The 21,808-nt window shown below is 38.5% G+C and overlaps 1 protein-coding gene across 3 annotated transcripts in view; it reads right to left on the reverse strand.

The window, feature by feature from the left end:
- Nucleotides 1-21,808, reverse strand: part of LOC126262859 (carcinine transporter) — a 452,804-nt gene that overhangs the window by 69,316 nt on the left and 361,680 nt on the right. The gene's annotated exons all lie outside the window — the stretch shown is intronic.

The raw sequence follows: 21,808 nt of genomic DNA on the forward strand, positions 1-21,808 counted from the left end.
ATGTTGTATTTATCTGTGACCCAGCAACTCTGCTATATGGTGAGTAGCAACTGTCCTTTCATAATACTGTTACATCCAACTCTGGACTTTCCATTGTTCGATTCTGCCTGACAACTTTTCTTCCATCCCTTAACCCAGAGCTGTTTTCCTTTGTTACTGTTTTCTAATGCCTTACTATACTCAATGTCCATCTCTCTTTCTCTTCTTAATTAAACTAAGTGCAGGTTCCGAGGTCTTTCTAAGGAAGTAGCCACTATCACGATTGACTAGCAGTTCCTGAGGTTTGTCTTCTGGTTCCACAGGCTGTACAGTGAGTGTAGAGTCTAGGACTCTCTGAATTTGCCACTCTGTGTAGCCATTTTTCCAAAACAACATACTGAGATATTCACGTTCTTGATAGCCTTTCATGACTGGAGAGGGTGTGAGCCCTATATACCAATGTTTTAAGCACACAGTTCCTCTGCACCAATTGGTGGTACTGTGTAGGTTAAGTTGAAGAAGGTCTTCTTGCAGTAAACACTGTGGTCCAATGTTCTATCTTTGTTAATCCTTTTTACCAGGACATCCAGAAAGGGAAGCAGTCCATCCACCTCAAGTTCCTTGGTAAAACTGATGTTCTGGTGTATAGAATTGAAACATATGAGTAAGACATTCAGCTTGTCTCTTCCATATGTCCATTTGACAAAGTGTCATCCATATACTGGAATCAGCTCAGTGGAAACCTACTGGCAGATTGCAGCAGCTTAAAAAGTTGGCAGTCTCGTGACATTACCCATCAGAATTATACAGAATATATTATGACCTTGCTAAGGTTCTACACCTATGTCTAACTTCTGGAATTGTGTCATTAAAGAACCTACCACGATTTGACTAAGCAAACGACTGATCAATTATGACAGTGGCCACACCCACAGTTATAAGGAGAGGCCCCAGCTGTGGTGTTGACTTTTTTAAATCATCTATACAGTGATGTAGGTTAAGGTCCAAGGTATCACATGCTGCAGCCATTGGCTCTGATGGGCTCTTGACTGTGAGTAATCAATGAAAAAAAAAAATTTGGAATTTTGCATGATTCTTTACAGCTTTGAAAGAGGAATATTTAACAGACTGAAAAATTTTGGAATTTTACAAGACTGTTTACAGTTTGAAAGAGGAATATTTAACAGACTGCTTGCACAGTGTAATGGTTAAGATACAGTCCTCCCATGTTAAAGGATGTGGATTCAAATCTCATGAGGTGCTTTGGAACATTTACTTCTTAAATCTTTATTGAAATAACTTTGGTCATTATTTTTATTCAGTTTATTGGTTTAAATGTAATTTTTACTTATATTGCTCTGTTACATCATTTTAACCATCATATTCATTTTTTCATTTGTTCTCATTTTTCTTTCTGTCATTCTTTTTCTGCTTGGAACCTTTTTTCTTGTGATTTTAAAGGTTTTTATGTTGTGTCTTCAATTTAATTTCTTTTATTTTAAGATCCTACATTTTTGTCCATAATATTGCACTCATTCTTTCTGTTCCTCATTTTGCTTGAATTTCTTTTCTTTTATTATATCTTCATTTCCAGTCTTAATCTTACAAAAATTTATACTTTGGAGTTTTGAACTAACAAAAATGACTTCTCAGTACTAGCGCTACACATTAATGGTCACAAAATTAATGGGATGCCATACGTTAAACTCCTAAGAGTCCAATTGCATCACTAGTTAAAATGGAGTTAACAAATAAATAAACTAATTAAGAAGCTCACTCATTTCAGCATGAACATTTACAGCCATTCCAGCATGGAGTACATTGCAGAAGGTGCCTCCCATTCTACCAGTTATTAGGGGTTCTCCCATTCCATTCACATATGGTGTGTAGGAAGAATGATTGCTTAAACAGCTCTGTGAGAGTTAAATTAATATTTTCTTTGTAACCCCTAAGGGAGGGATATGTACGAAGTTGTAGTAAACTCCTAAATTCATCACTTAAAGTTTCATCCTGAAATGTTGTAAGCAGGCTTTCAATGGGATAATCTACACTCATACTCATAAATTAAGGATAATTGCAGAATGTGGTGCCACACAACGTGGCACTACATAAAACTGGTGCTAATAGGATAGGCACACAGGGAACACACACCACACAGACCTGTAAGTCTGCGATATTGGCGATTGGTTGAGAAATCCACATGTGCTACAAAATGCCACTGTTTCCTGTGCAAGTACCCTGACATCAATATTGGATATGATACCATGCACATGTACACAGGCCGCACAACAGGTTGGCATACTCTGGATCAGGTGGTCGAGCAGCTGCTGGGGTACAGCCTCCCATTCTTGCACCAGTGCCTGTCGGAGCTCCTGAAGTGTCCTAGGGTGTGAAGACGTGCAGCGATATGTCGACTGATAGCAACCCTGATGTGCTAGATGGGGTTTAGGTCTGGATAACAGGCAGGCCACTCCATTTGCCTGATATCTTCTGTTTCAAGGCACTCCTCCATGATGGCAGCTCGGTGGGGCTGTGCATTATCATCCATCAGGAGGAAGGTGGAACCCACTGCACCCCTAAAAAGGCGGACACACTGGTGCAAAATGACATCCCAAAACACCTGACCTGTTACAGTTCCTCTGTCAAAGCCATGCAGGGGTGTACGTGCACCAATCATAATCCCACCCCACACCATCAAACCATGACCTCCATACAGGTCCCCTTCAAGGACATTAAGGGTTTGGTATCTGGTTCCTGGTTCACGCCATATGAAAACTCGGTGAGAATCACTGTTCAGACTAAACCTGGACTCGTCCGTGAACATAACCTGGAACCACTGTTCCAATGACCATGTACTGTGTTCTTGACACCAGGCTTTACAGGCTCTCCTGTGACAGGGGTCAGTGGAATGCACCTTGCAGGTCTCCGGGTGAATAAACCATGTCTGTTCAGTCATCTGTAGACTGTGTGTCTGGAGACAACTGTTCCAGTTGCTGGGGTAAGGTCCCGAGCAAGGCTATCTGCAGTACTCCGTGGCCGGCTGCGGGATCTGATAGTGAGATATTGGTCTTCTTGTGGTGTTGTACACTGTGGACGTCCCATACTGGAGCACTTGGACACATTTCCTGCCTGCTGGAATCGTTGCCATAATTTTGAGATCACCCTTTGTGGCATATGAACACTGTGACCTGCTGTGTTTGACCAGACTCCAGTCGCCCTAGTATTCTACCCCTCATAACATCATCAATATGTTTTCTTTGAGCTATTTTCAACACACAATCACTGTTAGCACGTCTGAAAACGTCTGAACACTTACTCCTGCACCGTACTCTGACATGCACCAATGCACCTCTGCGTATGTGGACTGCTGCCAGTGCCAGTGTGTGACGACCGCAGGTCAAATGCTCTACATGGTCATACATCGAGTTGATTGAAACCTAGAAACTGCCCACCAGAGTGTTGTTTCACCATATATCAGCATTATCCTTAATTTATGAGCATGAGTGTCATACATCGAGTTGATTGAAACCTAGAAACTGCCCACCAGAGTGTTGTTTCACCATATATCAGCATTATCCTTAATTTATGAGCATGAGTGTACATCTGTATTCAAGCACTTGCCATTTCAGTTTTTTCAGCATCACCTTGATGCTCTCACATGGGTCAAACAAATATGTGACCATTTGAGCTGTCATCTTTGTGTATATTCAATATCCATGGTTGATTCTACCTGGCTCAGGTCACACACACTTAACTAATATCCTATGATGGGTTGCTGAAGTGTTCCATAACCATCTTGCTTTGTAGACTAAATGAATGTCCCTAGCATTCTTCCAATGAACTGAAATGTGTCACACACTTTACCCATGACCAGACTATGTAATCCTTCTATTTCATATCCCCACAAATTATCTACCCAGGTATGTGTTGGCCTACTTCAAATGTGATTAATTGATACTGTAGCCAAAGACAACTATTTTGTTTCGTTGTGTAAAGTGCACAATTTTGTTGTTGTTGTTGTTGTTGTTGTTGTGGTCTTCAGTCCTGAGACTGGTTTGATGCAGCTCTCCATGCTACTCTATCCTGTGCAAGCTTCTTCATCTCCCAGTACCTACTGCAACCTACATCCTTCTGAATCTGCTTAGTGTATTCATCCCTTGGTCTCCCTCTACGATTTTTACCCTCAACGCTGCCCTCCAATGCTAAATTGGTGATCCCTTGATGCCTCAAAACATGTCCTACCAACCAATACCTTTTTCTAGTCAAGTTGTGCCACAAACTTCTCTTCTCCCCAATCCTATTCAATACCTCGTCATTAGTTACGTGATCTACCCACCTTATCTTCAGCATTCTTCTGTAGCACCACATTTCAAAAGCTTCTATTCTCTTCTTGTACAAACTGGTTATTGTCCATGTTTCACTTCCATACATGTCTACACTCCATACAAATACTTTCAGAAACGACTTCCTGACATTTAAATCTATACTCGATGTTAACAAATTTCTCTTCTTCAGAAACGATTTCCTTGCCATTGCCAGTCTACATTTTATATCCTCTCTACTTCGACCATCATCAGTTATTTTACTCCCTAAATAGCAAAACTCCTTTACTACTTTAAGTGTCTCATTTCCTAATCTAATCCCCTCAGCATCACCCGATTTAATTTGACTACATTCCACTATCCTCGTTTTGCTTTTGTTGATGTTCATCTTATATCCTCCTTTCAAGACACTGTCCATTCCGTTCAACTGCTCTTCCAAGTCCTTTGCTGTCTCTGACAGAATTACAATGTCATCGGCGAACCTCAAAGTTTTTACTTCTTCTCCATTGCACAATTTTACACTTCTTAATATTAACGTAAGTTGCCAATCTTTAAAGCACTCTGAAATCTGTTCCAGATCTGAATGAATATTTCTGCAGATTTTTACAGACTGTGAGTAGTTCTTTGCACATAACTGCAGCCTCTGCAAAATGCCACCAACAACACGAACAGCAAGGATTCAAACACCCTTTCCTGGGGCACACCTGAAGTTACTTTCACATCTGTTGATGACTTTCATCCAGATAACATGCTGTGTCCTATCTACCAAGTAATAATCAGTTCAGTCACAAATTTCACTTGATACCACTTATGATCATACTTTTGATAATAAGTGTAGGTATGGTACCAAGCCAAATTCTTTTTGGAAATCAAGAAATACGGCACCTACCTCACTCCCTTGATCCATGACTTTCAGCATGTCATGTGAGAACAGTGCAAGTTGCATTTCACATGCTCATCATTCTCTAAACCCATTATGGTTGGCACTGAGGTGGTTAATTTGTCTCAGATATCTCATTACATTTGAGCTCAGAAAATGTTTTAAGACTCTACAACAAATGTATGTCACAGATATTGGACAACAGATTTTTTACATGATTTCTGCTACCCGTCTTGTAGATGAGTGTGATCTGTGCTTTCTACCATCCTTGGGCATGGGGTTTTGTTCATGCATTCTATGGTATATTGTGGCTAAAGGAGAGATTAACATAGCCACAAATATTACTAAGTGACTATCCTGAAGCATGAACCAGTCACAGCATAGTCTATCTAATGTCTATCTAATGGCTTCCAGGGGTGACAAAAAGCTGATTTTCAATGTTCTACATAATTATTGACCAAATTTAAAATCTGAAATGCTTTAATAATCTACTCATTAATAGGTATAACCTTATATTAAAAGTTTAACACAATAAGACAAATATTATAGTTAGAAACCATGTATTTGTCTTGGGGCAGCATTGACTTATAGTCCACAAATACCTGGACTTTCATTCTCATCTGATAATGAGAGCACTTAGTGACTTCCACCAAATTTTGCACATAATTCAAACCTTTATGAATCATTCTCTCACCAACAACCCCCACAACAAATGACGAAATAAAAAAAGTTTATTGCTAACTACATTTTCACTGCTCATGCAGTAAAACTACAGCAACATCAGACATTATGTTTTAACTTATTACTTCATTGTTACCACTCCATTTGCAACACAGTATGCATACAGTATCCGAAATGCACGACTGAATGTTCCTGCAAAATCATATGATTGTGTGACACAAAATTTCAGGAGATATGTTGTCACAGACATTTAGATGCGTGAAAAACTAGAGTCTGCCTAAAATAGTGGACAGTGAAACTTCAACATTGGGCATGACATTTTACTTTATCTGCTCTTTACTACTAACTTTTCTGAAAGTATTTGTATGGAGTGTAGCCATGTATGGAAGTGAAACATGGATGATAAATAGTTTGGACAAGAAGAGAATAGAAGCTTTCGAAATGTGGTGCTACAGAAGAATGCTGAAGATTAGATGGGTAGATCACATAACTAATGAGGAGGTATTGAATAGAATTGGGGAGAAGAGAAGTTTGTGGCACAACTTGACTAGAAGAAGGGATCGGTTGGTAGGACATGTTGTGACGCATCAAGGGATCACCAATTTAGTATTGGAGGGCAGCGTGGAGGGTAAAAATTGTAGAGGGAGACCAAGAGATGAATACACTAAGCAGATTCAAAAGGATGTAGTTTGCAGTAGGTACTGGGAGATGAAGAAGCAGCTTGCACAGGATAGAGTAGCATGGAGAGCTGCATCACACCAGTCTCTGGACTGAAGACCACAACAACACAACTACTAACTCTACTTGCAATGTACTTTGAAGATGGTATCTACATATATCACTGAATGTACCTGCAAAATTATATCATTGTATGGTACGTAGTTCAGGGGATATAATGTCATAAACATTAAGATTAATGAAAAACTAGCTTTTAGTTCAAATGAGCACAAATTACTTAAACTATATTCATCCAGTGAGAACATCTAGCGACTTCCAAACCTTGTCCAAACTTTTTTGTCACTTATGTGCATAACAGCTAAGATTTGGCACTTTTTTTTTTTTTTGAGTCATCAGTCTTCTGACTGGTTTGATGTGGTCTGCCATGAATTCCTCTTCTGTACCAACCTCTTCATCTCAGAGTAGTACTTGCAACCTATGTCCTCAAATATATGCTGAATGAATTTCAATCTCTGTCTTCCTCTACAGTTTTTGCCCCTCAACACTCCCTTTATTACCATGGAAGTCATTCCCGGATGCCTTAACAGATGTCCTGTCATCCTGTCCTTCTTTGTTGTCAGTGTTTTCCACATATTCCTTTCCTCTCTGATTCTGCGCAGAACCTTCTCATTCCTTAACTTATCAGTCCACCTAATTTTCAACATTCTCCTGCAGAATTACATCTCAAATGCTTTGATTCTCTTCTGTTCCTTTTTTTCCCAAAGTCCATGTTTTACTGCCATACAATCTCTTCTGTTCCATTTTTCCCAAAGTCCATGTTTTACTACCATACAATGCTGTGCTCCAAACATACATTCTCAGAAATTTCTTCCTCAAATTAAAGCCTATGTTTGATACTAGTAGACTTCTCCTCGCCAGGAATGCCCTTTTTGGCAGTGTTGGTTATTTTGCTGCCTAGGTAGTAGAATTCCTTAACTTCTACTTCATGGCCATCAATCCTGATGTTAAGTTTCTCCCTGTTCTCATTTCTGGTATTTCTCATTACTTTTGTCTTTCTCTGATTTGCTCTCAGTCCATATTCTGTACTCATTAGACTGTTCCCATTCAGCAGATCATGTAATTCTTCTTCAGTTTCACTCAGGATAACAATGTCATCAGTGAATCATATCATTGATATCCTTTCACCTTGAATTTTAGCCACACTCCTGAATCTCGCTTTTATTTCCATCATTGTTTCATAAATATACAGATCGAACAGTAGGGGTGAAAGACTACATCCCTGTCTTACACCCTTTATAACCTGAGCACTTCATGCTTGGTCATCCACTCTTATTATTCCCTCTCGGCTTTGGTACGTATTGTATATTATCTGCCTCTGCCTATAGCTTACTCCTATTTTTCTTAGAATTTTGTACATCCTGAACCATTTTAAATTGTTGAAGGCTTTTCCCAGGTTGACGGACCCTATAAATGTGTCTCGATTTTTCTGTAGTCTTGCTTCCATTATCAACTGCAATATCAGAATTGCTTCTCTGATGCTTTTGCTTTTCCTAAGGCTAAACTGATTGTCACCTAACACATCCTCCGTTTTCTTTTCCATTCTTCTGTACATTATTCTTGTCAGCAACTTGGATGCATGAACTTTTCAGCTAATTTTGTGATGATTCTCACACTTGACAGTTCTTGTAGGCTTCAGAATTACGTGGATCATATTATTCTGAAAGTCAAATGGTATGTCGCTACACTCATACATTTTACACACCAACATGAGTAGTCATTTTATTGCTAATTCTTCCAATGATTTTAGGAATTCTGATGGAATGTTATCTATCCCTTCTGCCTTATTTGATTTTAAGTCCTGCAAAGCTCTTATAAATTCTGGTTCTATTATTGGATCCCCCATCTCTTCTAAATCGACTCCTGTTTCTTCTTCTATGACGTCAGACAAGTCTTCTCCCTCATAGAGGCCTTCAGTGTACTTTTTCCACCTATCCACTCTCCTCTGCAATTAACAGTGGAATTCCCATTGCACCTTTAATGTCAACACCCTCACTTTTAAATTCACTGAAGGCTGTTTTAACTTTCCTATATGCTGAGTCAGTCCTTCCAACAGTCATTTATTTCTTCACAGTTCTCATGCAGCCATTTCATCTTAGCTCCCCTGCACTTCCTATTTATTTCATTCTGCATTGACTTGTATTTCTGTATTCCTGAATTTGCTGTTCCTCTTTCTTCTTTCATTGATTAAGTGAAGTGTTTCTTCTGTTTCCCATACTTTCTTCACAGGTACCGTCCTTGTACCTATGATTTTCTTCCCAACTTCTGTCATTGCCCATTTTAGAGATGTCCATTTTTCTTCAACTGTACTGCCTACTGAACCATTCTTTATTGTTGCATCTATAGCCTTAGAGAAATTCAAGAGTATCTCATCATTCCTTAGTACTTCTGTATTCTACTTCTTTGCATACTGATCCTTCCTGACTAATCTCTTAAACTTCAGCCTACTCTTCATCACTATTACATTGTGCTCTGAGTGTATATCTGCTCCTGAGTATGTCTTACAATCCAGTATCTGATTTCAGAATCTCTGTCTGACCATGGTGTAACATAACTGAAATCTTTCCATATCACCTGGCCTTTTCCAAGTATAGCTCCTCCTTTTGTTGTTCCTGAACAGAGTATTCGCTATTACTAGCTGAAATTTATTACAGAACTCATTTTTTTTCCTCTCTCATTCTTTGTCCCAAGCCCTTATTCTCCTGTAACCTTTTCTTCTACTCCTTCCCCTACAACTGCATTCCATTCCCCCATGACTATTAGATTTTTGTCTCCCTTCAGATACTGTATTGCCCTTTCAATATCTTCATATACTTTCTCTATCTCATCTTCAACTTGGGACATTGGCATGTATACCTGAACTATCAATGCCATTGTCAGTTTGCTGTTGATTCTGATAAAAAACCCTATCATTGAACTGTTCACAGTAACACATTCTCTGCCCTGCCTTCTTATTCATAACAAATCCTACTACCGTTATACCATTTTCTGCTGCCGTTGATATTACACTATACTCATCTGACCAGAAATCCTTATCTTCTGTCCATTTCACTTCACTGACCCCTACTATATCTAGATTGAGCCTTTGCATTTCCCTTTTCACATTTTCTAGCTTACCTACTACATTCAAGCTTTTGACATTCCTCACCCCACTTGTAGAACATTGTCCTTTCGTCAGTTATTCAATCTTTTTCTCATGGTCACCTCCACCTTGGCAGTACCCTTCTGGAGATCTGAAGGGGGAACATTCTGGAATCTTTTGTCAGTGGAGAGATCATCATGACACTTTTTCAATTACAGGCCTCTTGTCCTGTGGATTCACATAATGTGTCTTTAATGCAGTGGTTTCTATTGCCTTCTGTAACCTCATGCCATTGATCACTGCAGATTCTTCCATCTTTAGGAGCAGTTTCCCACCCCAAGGACAAGAGAGTGCCCTGAGCCTCTGCCTACTCCTTCACCCTCTGTAACAGGACAGTTGTCAGAATGAAGGTGACTTCTTATGCCGGGGTAACTTCTTATGCCGGAAGCCTTCGGCCACCAATTTTGATTATTAATCAAAATTTAAGCAGTGGTGGGACATTAATTCATTTTCAATCAGGTGTCTGAAGCTATTTTATACATGGGAGTTTGGTTCTTTAAAGAATCAGAGGACTGGTGGTATAGAATCTTACAGGGTTTCCACTGGCGCCTGGAGCTTTGTGCAGTTTTTACAATTTCAGTTGTCCCTGAACACCACAGACACTAAGACCTATTTCATTCATATTTTCAGTGAAGTTAGAATTAAATTGTGTAATACTTATAGATTTTTCTATGCAAAGGAACATCTGAGAAAGAACTTCATCATTTATGCTTTTACTTTGCTAACCTCAACTACACTTCCTGTCTCATCCATGTGTGTATCAACACTAACTTTGGTGCCACTAACCACATTTAAATATCATCAGAATAACTATGGCTTATGTGAAAGATCTTTTGATAATATGTTGCTACATCAGTTGTTGAATGCTTCACAATTTACTTCTTGAAAGCCAAACGTGTTTGTTTTGCACTTAAAATAATTGTGCACTGTGTTGACTCAAAGACAAGGGTGTTGGCTTCTTTTCACTTCTTGATGTCTTACAGAATTAGCATCTGGGACAATGCACTTAAATTAGTAAAGTATGTATTCAGCAAATAAAACAGCCGGCCGAAGTGGCCGTGCGGTTAAAGGCGCTGCAGTCTGGAACCGCGAGACCGCTACGGTCGCAGGTTCGAATCCTGCCTCGGGCATGGATGTTTGTGATGTCCTTAGGTTAGTTAGGTTTAACTAGTTCTAAGTTCTAGGGGACTAATGACCTCAGCAGTTGAGTCCCATAGTGCTCAGAGCCATTTGAACCATTTTTTGAGCCAAATAAAACAGTAGTAGTTGGTGTTAGAGCTGCACCTATTTTAGATTGAAGTCAGCTAATAGGTATACCTGCTTAAACGAAGTCCCTCTAACAATGGGCTCACCTCCAGAGGATGTAATGTTTCCAAGTAGAGAAGAAATTAGCATATTTCATCAAAATATAAGAGGTATTAGAGATAAAGTTAGTGAACTGCTAATAGATGTTGACTCTGAAATTATTGGTATATCAGAGCACCCCTTAAAATAATATGATAATTCAGAGGCTTCCTTTACCAGGCTACAGACTAGCTGGCTGTTTCTCAAGGAGTTCCTTGTGGGGTGGGAGAGTGGCTCTGTACGTAAAAAACAGTATTCCATTTGAGTACACAGACATATCACGACATTGCACTGAACAGATATTTGAAAGTTGTGCAGTGTTAGTTGAATTTAGTGAAACTAAACTTCTAATTGTTGTTATTTATAGGTCCCTTAACTATGACTTCAGAGCATTTCTGCTCAAGCTAAAGAGGGTTCTTGATTCACTTTGTAGGAAGTACCAGAAAGTAGTTATATGTGGTGACTTCAATATTAATTTTGTATATGATTGTGCAAGAAAAAGGATGTTGGTAGATCTCCTAAATTCATATGATCTGATGCAAACTGTGTTTTTTCTGACTAGGGTGCATGGGAGCAGTAGCACAGTCATAGACAATATTTTTATTCATACTTCATTACTAGATGCGCATTCTGTTAGTAAAAGCATGAATGGCCTTTCAGACCATGATGCACAAATTTTAACACTAAAAGGTTTTTGTACTCAAACCAATGTCATATTTAATCACAAACTATGTAGGAAAGTTAATCCAACAGCAGTTGAGAGTTTTTTAAAACTTGTTAAGGAACAAGAGTGGCAGGATGTTTATAGAGCCAATAACATAGATGATAAATACAATGCTTTCCATAACACATTTCTCGTGCTCTTTGAGAGTTGATTTCCATTAGAACATTCTAAAAAGGGTACTAGCAGTAATGGGCAGCCTGTGTGGCTGACTAGTGGGATAAGGATATCATGTAGAACAAAGTGGGAATTATATCAAAATGTTAGAAGTAGTCACAATCAAGCTACAGTAGCCCATTAAAAACAGTATTGTAAGGTGCTTAAAATGTTATTAGGAAGGCAAAGAGTATGTGGTATGCAAATCGAATAGCTAATTCACAGGATAAAATTAAAACCATATGGTCAGTTGTGAAGGAAGTGTCTGGTCAGCAGCACAAGGTCGACGATATAAAGTCAGTTCGCAGTAAAAATATTTCTGTTACTGATAAATCACATATATCTCCGGTATTTAACAACCATTTATTGAGCATTGCTGGTGAATTAGATAAAATTTAGTTTCTACAGGAAATCATTTAACTTTCTTGGCAAATGCCTTTCCGAGATTGATGTCTGAAATACTCCTCTGTGATACAGACAAGAGGAAGATTGAGTCAATAATTAAATCACTGAAGACTAAGGACTCTCATGGTTATGATGGAGTGTCTAGCAGAATATTAAAGTACTGTGCTGCACATGTTAACCCTGTATTTAGCCATATTTGTAATTTTTCCTTTAGGAATGGTACTTTCCTGAGCGATTAAAGTACTCAGTAGTAAAGCCGCTTTATAAGAAGGGAGAAAGGGATAATGTAGATAATTTTAGACCTATTTCTATGCCATCAGTATTTGCAAAAGTTATTGAAAAGGCTGTGTATGTAAGAATAATTGATCATTTTATATCATACGATCTGCTATCAAATGTACAGTTCAGCTTTAGAAGTCATTTAATAACTGAAAATGCTATATTCTCTTTTCTCTGTGAGATACTGGATGGGCTAAACAAAAAGTTTCGAATGCTTGGCATATTTTTTGATTTAACTAAGGCATTTGATTGTGTTGATCACAAAATATTGCTCTAGAAGTTGGACCATTACGGAATACGGGGAGTTGCTCACAATTGGTTCGCCTCTTACTTTAGCAACAGGCAGCAAAAAGGTCATTATTCACAGTGTTGATAATGGCTGTGAGGTGGGATCTGAGTGGGGTACTGTCAAGTGGGGGGTGCCCCAGGGATTAGTGCTGGGGCCGCTCCTGTTCCTTATTTATATAAATGATATGCCCTCTAGTAGTATGGGTAACGCTAAAATATTTCTGTTTGCTGCTGACACTAGCTTGATAGTAAAGGATGCTGTGTGCAACATTGGCTCAGTTTCAAATAGTGCAGTACATGACCTCAGTTCATGGCTTGTAGAAAATAAACTAATGTTAAAGCACAGTAAGACTCAGTTTTTACAGTTTCTAACACACAATTCAACAAAACCTAACGTTTTAATTTCACAGAACAGGCATATGATTAGAAAACTGAACAGTTCAAATTTCTAGGTGTTCAGATAGATTGTAAGATGTTGTGGAAAGCCCACATTCAGGATCTTGTTCAGACTTAATGCTGCCATTTTTACTATTCGAATGGTATCAAAGGTGAGCGGTACTTTGACACGAAAATTAGCCTACTTTGTTTATTTTCATTTGCTTATGTCATATGGTATTATATTTTGGGGTAACTCTTCCCATTCTACAAGGATATTTTTGGCTCAGAAACGGGCGATTCGGGCAATAAGTGGTGTGCGTTCATGAACGTCTTGTCAACCTCTGTTCATGAGTCTGGGTATTTTGACATTGGCCTCTCAGTATGTATATACCTTATTGTCATTTCTTGTTACCAATATTAGTTTATTCCCAAGAATAAGCAGCTTTCACTCGGTTAATACTCGGCAGAAATCAAACCTGTATATGGATCAGACTTCCTTAACTCTTGTGCAAAAAGGTGTGCAGAATACTGCTGCATCCATTTTCAATAAGCTGCCACTCGAATTCAAAAATCTTAGCAGTAATCCATGCGCTTTCAAATCAAAACTGAAGAGTTTTCTCATGGGTCACTCCTTCTATTCTGTCAAGGAGTTCCTTGAGAAATTAAGCTGATTCTTATTGTATTACTGATAGCGTTTACTTAAACTTATGGTCTGACTTTTTTCAGGTTCATGAACATTTACTTTTATCTGTTATTACTTTTATGTTGTAATTTCATGTACTGACATGTTCCATGACCTTGGAGATTTGCTCCTCAATTTGATCCTATGGAACTTGACGTGTAAATAAATAAATAAATACTGTGTGAAGTGGATTGCTGTGCATGTTACAGATAACTCTTCATGTATCTTGGAATTCTTACACTTCCTTCACAGTACATTTATTCCTTAATGGTTCCTGTTGTCAGTTTCAGCTTTTACAGAAATAATGCCCTAGTCTCTTTCTTGCACCACTGTAAAACTAAATGATATAAATACTGGTGTTGATGGCCTTGAGAAATACATAAAAATCATTAGAACTGAACAAGGTTACATATTAGAAGGAAGCACAGGCCACACCTGTTTACAAGAAGGTAGTAAAAGTGATCTGCAAAATTACCTGCCATTGTTTCTTTTCTTTTTCTTTTTTTTAATAAAAAGGCATGTGTTCAAGGATGAGGTGGGGGGAGGGGGGGGGGCCCTCTTCATTTCAGAGAAGCACTTGACCTACGTTCCAATCTCTATCTTCGCCTACAGTTTTTACCCTCTACTGTCCTCTTTACAGGCTGTATACAACCCGGGACAACTGGGAGATCCAGGAAAAACCTGGGAATTTTTTCATTCGGGAGAAAACCAGGAATATCAAGGGAATTTTTTATAATTGTTTTAGTTTTCAGTTAAATTTTTGTAACTTTGACTGTTAAGAACCAATACTCTAACAAATGATACACTGTATCTTGGTACTGCAGAATAATACTGCAGCAATAAAACACGAACGAGAGAAAAAGAAAACAAAAGTAAAACGTAAGATGCAAAGGAAATGTGCTACATACAACAACAAAACACAGTGCTCATACAAGCATCAGGCAACAGCAAAATGTGTCAAAGGCTTTAAGAAGACTATGCAATGCTTCATAAGAAGAAATTGCCTCCGATGAGTGTGACAACAACGGCTTACATTAGATTCATTTGAGCTGTTACAAGCCAGCTCATGGGCATGCCCAGTTGAGTCACATATGATTAGTACCTTCTCCTGTTTCTGGCTACAGAAGTGTGGCAGTTAGCTTTATAGGCAATAGCAGCAAGCAAGCCAGATGCTACCCAGAAAAATTTTGCTGGCACACCTAAGCTGCCAGATTCACGCGCATGTGCAACAGGCCCGGATCTAGGAGCGCGGAGCAAACCAGTTTATCTGTCCTGGGTGGCGTTTCTCGGGGGTAGGGGGGTGCTAAATTCATATTCTTGATGAAAAAGACCTTGTTTCACAAAGTGCCTAGCATCCAGCACATGTTGGTCTATCGATTACTCATATGATTTTGAAACGCATCCCTATTGATTTTTGAACGAATTCGAAGTTGATTGCTGAATGAATCATCAGTTGATTTTTGAATGTGTGCATAGTGTATGTGATACCTCTCTATCAGGGGAATCCTTGTCACATCTATAAATAAACTTTCCTGCAGAAAAGGGGATGGGGTTATACCAACTGAGCAGAATAAATCTGAACAGGTCAATGCCAGTCGCTGTTTATGTGGTTGACTGGGTTTGCAAATGATCTGTGTTGTTATAATATTAGCAAAATCCATACATTCATACTACCAGAGTGGAAATAAATGACTACCAGGAATAACAGGTAACAAAGGTTACGTATTATCTTCTCGGTGTACCCAAGAAAACAAAGTTTTGACAAAACTTTTGGCCAGACCGTTACACTAGTAAGGACCAGTTGTACAGTTGCTGGCTAGCAGCTGCTAAGTTCTTTTCTGGGAGTAGTGTGGAAAACATGTTGTGTGAACATGTAATAACCCCTCACCAGAGAAAAAAACATAGGATAACTAAACCGGTGATTGTGGGAGGAGGAAATGTTTTGGTGCTGGCAGGAATAGTTACAGTATTAGAGGTGACAACATTGTTTGTTAGAATGAGGAAGGAAAATAAACAGGGACATCACACAAATTATGGAAGAATAGGATGATTCCAAATTTATAGAATAATTTCGTACTACTACTTTTCAATTTCATGCTTCAGAAGCTGGAGCATATGAATGAAATGTGAAGCTATTTCCTAACATAAAACTTTTTGCTTGTTATAGGCCAAATAGCCACTTGATATTGGTACTTCGTGAATTATATTCTGTTGTGGTACAAAAATGACCATTTGTGCCAAAACAGTCTCATTTATTTGGTGTATGTTACAACTAAAGCAATATTAGGCAGGCCTATTTCATTTTATCTAGCAGACAGTGACATAATACATTTCGTTTTTTCATGTAGCAAAACGTTTGACAGACTTTTATGAGGTAATAGATTCTTTCCCAGAAAGGAAAGCATGCCATGTAAAGCTGTAGCAAGATTAGAGACAGAAAAATGCTAGGACTTTAGGATTGACGAAATGTGTACTGTCTTGCTTGTCTCTACTGGTTTTATGTATCCTATATTTAATTTTATGTCATACAAAACAGCAAGTTATTAGCTAATAGGCAATAAAGAGTGCAAAATTTCTGAAGAGTTCTTGTTCTCCCCGTTACAAATAATCCTGATAATCCTGTCCAATATTAACTGCGACATTTTTTTTTATAATGGGCAGGATGTCAAACTGGCCAACTGGGAGCAGGAAATGGGACATTTTAATTTCCACTGTCCTGAATATAGTTTATGGTGCCCATTACAAAATATTACATGTTTGAATTCCACAGAGCAAAATATAATAAGATGCGATAGAAGAATGCTGCGTGAAGAAGCATGGCACTGTACTTTGTCACACTTAAGACCAAACCACATTGAACACATATGACAATGTATCAGACTCTTCAGAAAGATGTGTGCTACAAAATAAACATATTTTTGAAAAGTAAATTTTTAAAATTTTTGGCGTTGGACCTCAAATGCTCGAAGGAGGGGGAGCGGGAGGGCACCACTACCAAGAATTGGCCCAGTTCAGAAATAGCACAGATCTGGGGCTGATGCACAAAGCAGTCTGAGTTCTAGTGGGGAAGTGGGTAGTCTCCACTCAGACTGCTCTGTGCATCAGCCCTGGATCTATGATATTTCCGATATGGGCCAATACTAGGTAGTGGCGCCCTCCCGCTCCCCCTCCTTCAAGCGTTTGAGGTATGACGTCAAAAATTTTAAAAATTTACTTTTCAAAAATATGTTTATTTTGTAGCACACATCTTTCTGAATAGTCTGCATTTAATGAATTTGCTGTTTCCCTTTGTTTATTGCTCTCATGTCAAATGAAAACAAAACGGATTTCTGTGGCTGGGAGCCATCAAGTGAATTAAAATACATTCACATAATTACAGAAGGCTAAAATATGTTATTAATTTCAGATTTTATTTTATTTCCAACTTTCTGACAGTCAAGCATTAATTGCCTTGCAGAACAATGAAGGTATTTTTGTTGGTTTGCTAGAGAAATTTGGCTTTTATTAATCTTTTCCACTGAGGCAGTCAATTTATTTATAACAAAGTGTTTAATTCCACACTATTGGCTAGTTTCATCTGTTTGCTGCATTTCAAGTGCACATTTTCATCTTTTAGCACATATGGCATTATGCCACAAACATGAGATAATACAGTACTGGTACTCCAAGAAAATGTGCATCCAAATCTGGACATTTGAATATGTACTTAAGCCAAATTATGCATTTAATATGGTTCATGAAATTCTGATGCTCTTGGAGTATTCTCTAATGTCTTGTTTCTTTTATGACATAATGTAAGATCTTTTAATGTTTTGCATGTATGGACATACAGACTTCCTGCTTCATCGTAGCTGTGCAAGTGCGGTGACTCCTGTTATCAGACACTCTCTGGCAACTACTGAAACGAACCTATTTCTAACAAGTCGGAAAATAATGGTTGTTTGAAAAGTATTACTTTCAAAGTGAATTTCCTTTTACTCAAGATGAACTACATGAGAGAATGTATGATGAATTTCTTAAATCACAGAGCATTTGACTCTCATTTAAAAATCAACTCTTTGAGGATGACCATTTAGAATAATTTCAAACCCAGAAGATCAGACATTTATGTTGTCATTAAAAATTTTACTGGCACATGTGTGTGATGTGTCTTAAAAGTGTAATATGTGCAAAAAACATCAACATTACATTTGAAAGCTTAGCTTCTCTTGCAGCTTATTAATCTTTGAGACCAGTATTATATGTGAAAGCTTTTTTTCTTTTCTTGTGGCAACACTGTGTATATTAATTTAAACCATTAACTTTTCCTATTTGTGTGTTCACACTATTTAACAGTGATGTTGCTATTGGCTGACTAAATCACATGTCCTATGCTCTGAATATCCGTTGTTATCAGATGGCAAGATCACGTGACATGAGCTGTGACAGGATGACAAAAGTGCATCACAATTTCGATTTCAATGCCTCGGAGACTAACATGCGGTGTTTAGTGGAATTCAAATTTATACTTTTGTAATACAAAAACATGCAGTGTACATCTTGCTGCACATCAGACATCTGTCCAAACATGTTTTTCTCCCTGAGTTTTGATTTCTAAAGTGCCGGTAAAATCTACACCGAAGTATAAAACCACAACAATTCAATGGATTGATAAGTTTTACAGTTACGAGGAAAAGTGTACTGTCACTCATCATGGAAAAAGTGTATTTTCATCTGGGAGAAAGTGTGTTTTTAACCAGGCAAAATCAGGGAATTTTTTTTCCTTGGCCATGTATAAACCCTGCTTTAGAACTATGGAAGTTATTACATGATGTATTAACGTATGCCCTATCACCCTGTCCCTTCATCTTGTCAGTGTTCTCCGTTTGTTCCTTTCCTTGCTGATTCTGCACAGAACATCCTCATTTTTTATCTTCTCAGTTCATTTAATTTTCAACATCCTTCTATAGCACCACATTTCAGCCCTTCAATTCTTTTCTTTTCTGATTTTCTCATGGTCCATGATTCACTTCCCTACAATGCTGTGCTCTAAACATACAATCTCAGAATTTTCTTCCTCAAATTAAGGCCAATATTTGATACTAGTAGACTTCTTTTGGCCAAGAATTCCCTCTTCATCTTTTCTAGTTTGCTTTTTATGTCCTCCTTATTTCATCTGTCATGCATCATTTTGCTTCCAAGGTAGCAGAATTCCTTCACTTCATCTACATCTTGCTCACCAATTTTGATGTTCAGTTTTTGACTTACCTCATTTCCCTCAATTTCTGACTAATTTCATTTCCATTACTCCTCATTACTTTCATCTTTCTTCAGTTCTCCCTCAATCAGACTTGGGCAGAATTTATTAGAATGGCAAACAATGAATAAAGATAAAAATTATTATTTGTTATTCATAAATAACAAATCAAGTTATTTATTCAAATTAATTTATTTATAAGTGTGAGTAAAAAGTGTTGTGAACAATAATTAACTTTAAAATCCAAACACATTGATAGCTCAAGTTCTTTGTCATTTATAAAACAAATGTACTTTCTGTTGCTTTGTGTTCAAAATATTTCCATCTTTTTTCTGACTGTCTCAGCAGAAAATTTATTTGATATTGAAAGATTTTCCAGTACAGTTTACTAAAAAAATATGTTCTACACATCAGAACTTCGCAGTGTGTTACATGTTCTGAAAATTGCGCTTATTTCAGAATAATGATGTAAGACTTTCAAATCATGATCTACACTATTGGCCATTAAAATTGCTACATCAAGAAGAAATGCAGATGATAAATGGGTATTCATTGGACAAATATATTATACTAGAAATGACATGTGATTACATTTTCACGCAATTTGGGTGCATAGATCCTGAGAAATCAGTACCCAGAACAACCACCTCTGGCCGTAATAACAGCCTTGATACGCCTCGGCATTGAGTCAAACAAACCTTGGATGGCTTGTACAGGTACAGCTGCCCATGCAGCTTCAACACGAGACCACAGTTCATCAAGAGTAGTGACTGGCATATTGTGACAAGCCAGTTGCTCGGCCACCATTGACCAGACGTTTTCAATTGGTGAGAGATCTGGAGAATGTGCTGGCCAGGGCAGCAGTCAAACATTTTCTGTATCCAGAAAGGCCCGTACAGGACCTGCAACATGCAGTCGTGCATTATCCTGCTGAAATGTAGGGTTTCACAGGGATTGAATAAAGGGTAGAGCCACGGGTCGTAACACATCTGAAATGTCAAGTCCACTGTTCAAAGTGCCCTCAATGCGAACAAGAGGTGACCGAGACGTGTAACCAATGGCACCCCATACCATCACGCCGGGTGATACGCCAATATGGTGATGATGAATACATGCTTCCAATGTGTGTTCACTGCAATGTCGCCGAACACGGATGTGACCATTATGATGCTGTAAACAGAACCTGGATTCATCCAAAAAAATGATGTTTTGCCATTTGTGCACCCAGGTTTGTCATTGAGTATGCCATCGCAGGCGCTCCTGTCTGTGATGCAGTGTCAAGGGTAACTGCAGCAATGGTCTCTGAGCTGATAGTCCATGCTGCTGCAAACGTCATTGAACTGTTCGTGCAGATGTTTGTTGTCTTGCAAACGCCCGCATCAGTTGACTCAGGGATCAAGACGTGGCTGCACGATCCGTTACAGCCATGTGGATAAGATGCCTGTCATCTCGACTGCTAGTTATACGAGGCCATTGGGATCCAGCACGGCATTCCGTATTATCCTCCTGAACCCACCGATACCATATTCTGCTAACAGTCATTGGATCTCGTCCAACGCGAGCAGCAATGTCGTGATACGATAAACCGCAATTGCAATAGGCTACAATCCGACCTTTATCAAAGTCTGAAATGTGATGGTACGTATTTCTCCTCCTTACATGAGGCATCGCAACAACATTTCACTAGGCAACGCCGGTCAAATGCTGTTTGTGTATGTCAGCACGTTGTAGTTGTCACTACCAGTGCCAACTTTGTGTGAATGCTCTGAAAAGCTAATCATTTGCATATCACAACATCTTCTTCCTGTTGGTTAAATTTCGTGTCTGTAGCACGTCATCTTCGTGGTGTGGTGTAGCAATTTTAATGGCCAGTAGTGTACTTAAGCAAAAAATTCAGAAGTAATCAATTCCACCATAGCTTTTGACAAACGATTTCGTAGTGATTTCACTTCAGCTTCACCTCCAAAGCCCATTCAAAATCAAAAAATAAATCCTCTTATTCTCCCACAACTTCATTCCAAACTCACCATCTGATGTCTTCACCACTTCTTTGGCTATCATAAAACTGTATTTCATTATGAACCTGAGTCCACCCTTCATCATGAGCAGCACTACAGGTGAACTATGTGTATTTAAATCATGGGAAAAACAGTGCTACAGTAGCTCTATTTTCTGTATTTGGTGTATAAAGGTGAAAAAAGTCTTTACAAATGTCTGCTTGTGTCTGTATATGTGCGGTTGGATATGGGTGCGTGTGCGAGTGTATACCTGTCCTTTTTTCCCCCTAAAGTAAGTCTTTCCGCTCCCGGGATTGGAATGACTCCTTACTCTCTCCCTTAAAACCCACATCCTTTCGTCTTTCCCTCTCCTTCCCTCTTTCCTGACGAAGCAACCGTTGGTTGCGAAAGCTAGAATTTTGTGCGTATGTTTGTGTTTGTTTGTGTGTCTATCGACCTGCCAGCACTTTCGTTCGGTAAGTCACATCATCTTTGTTTTTAGATATATTTTTCCCACATGGAATGTTTCCCTCTATTATATTCTATTCAAATAATTATCTAGATATTCATTATAATGCCATCT

The sequence above is a fragment of the Schistocerca nitens genome, chromosome 6 (genome assembly GCF_023898315.1).
Source record: "Schistocerca nitens isolate TAMUIC-IGC-003100 chromosome 6, iqSchNite1.1, whole genome shotgun sequence".
In the NCBI taxonomy this organism is placed as follows: Eukaryota; Metazoa; Arthropoda; class Insecta; order Orthoptera; family Acrididae; genus Schistocerca; species Schistocerca nitens.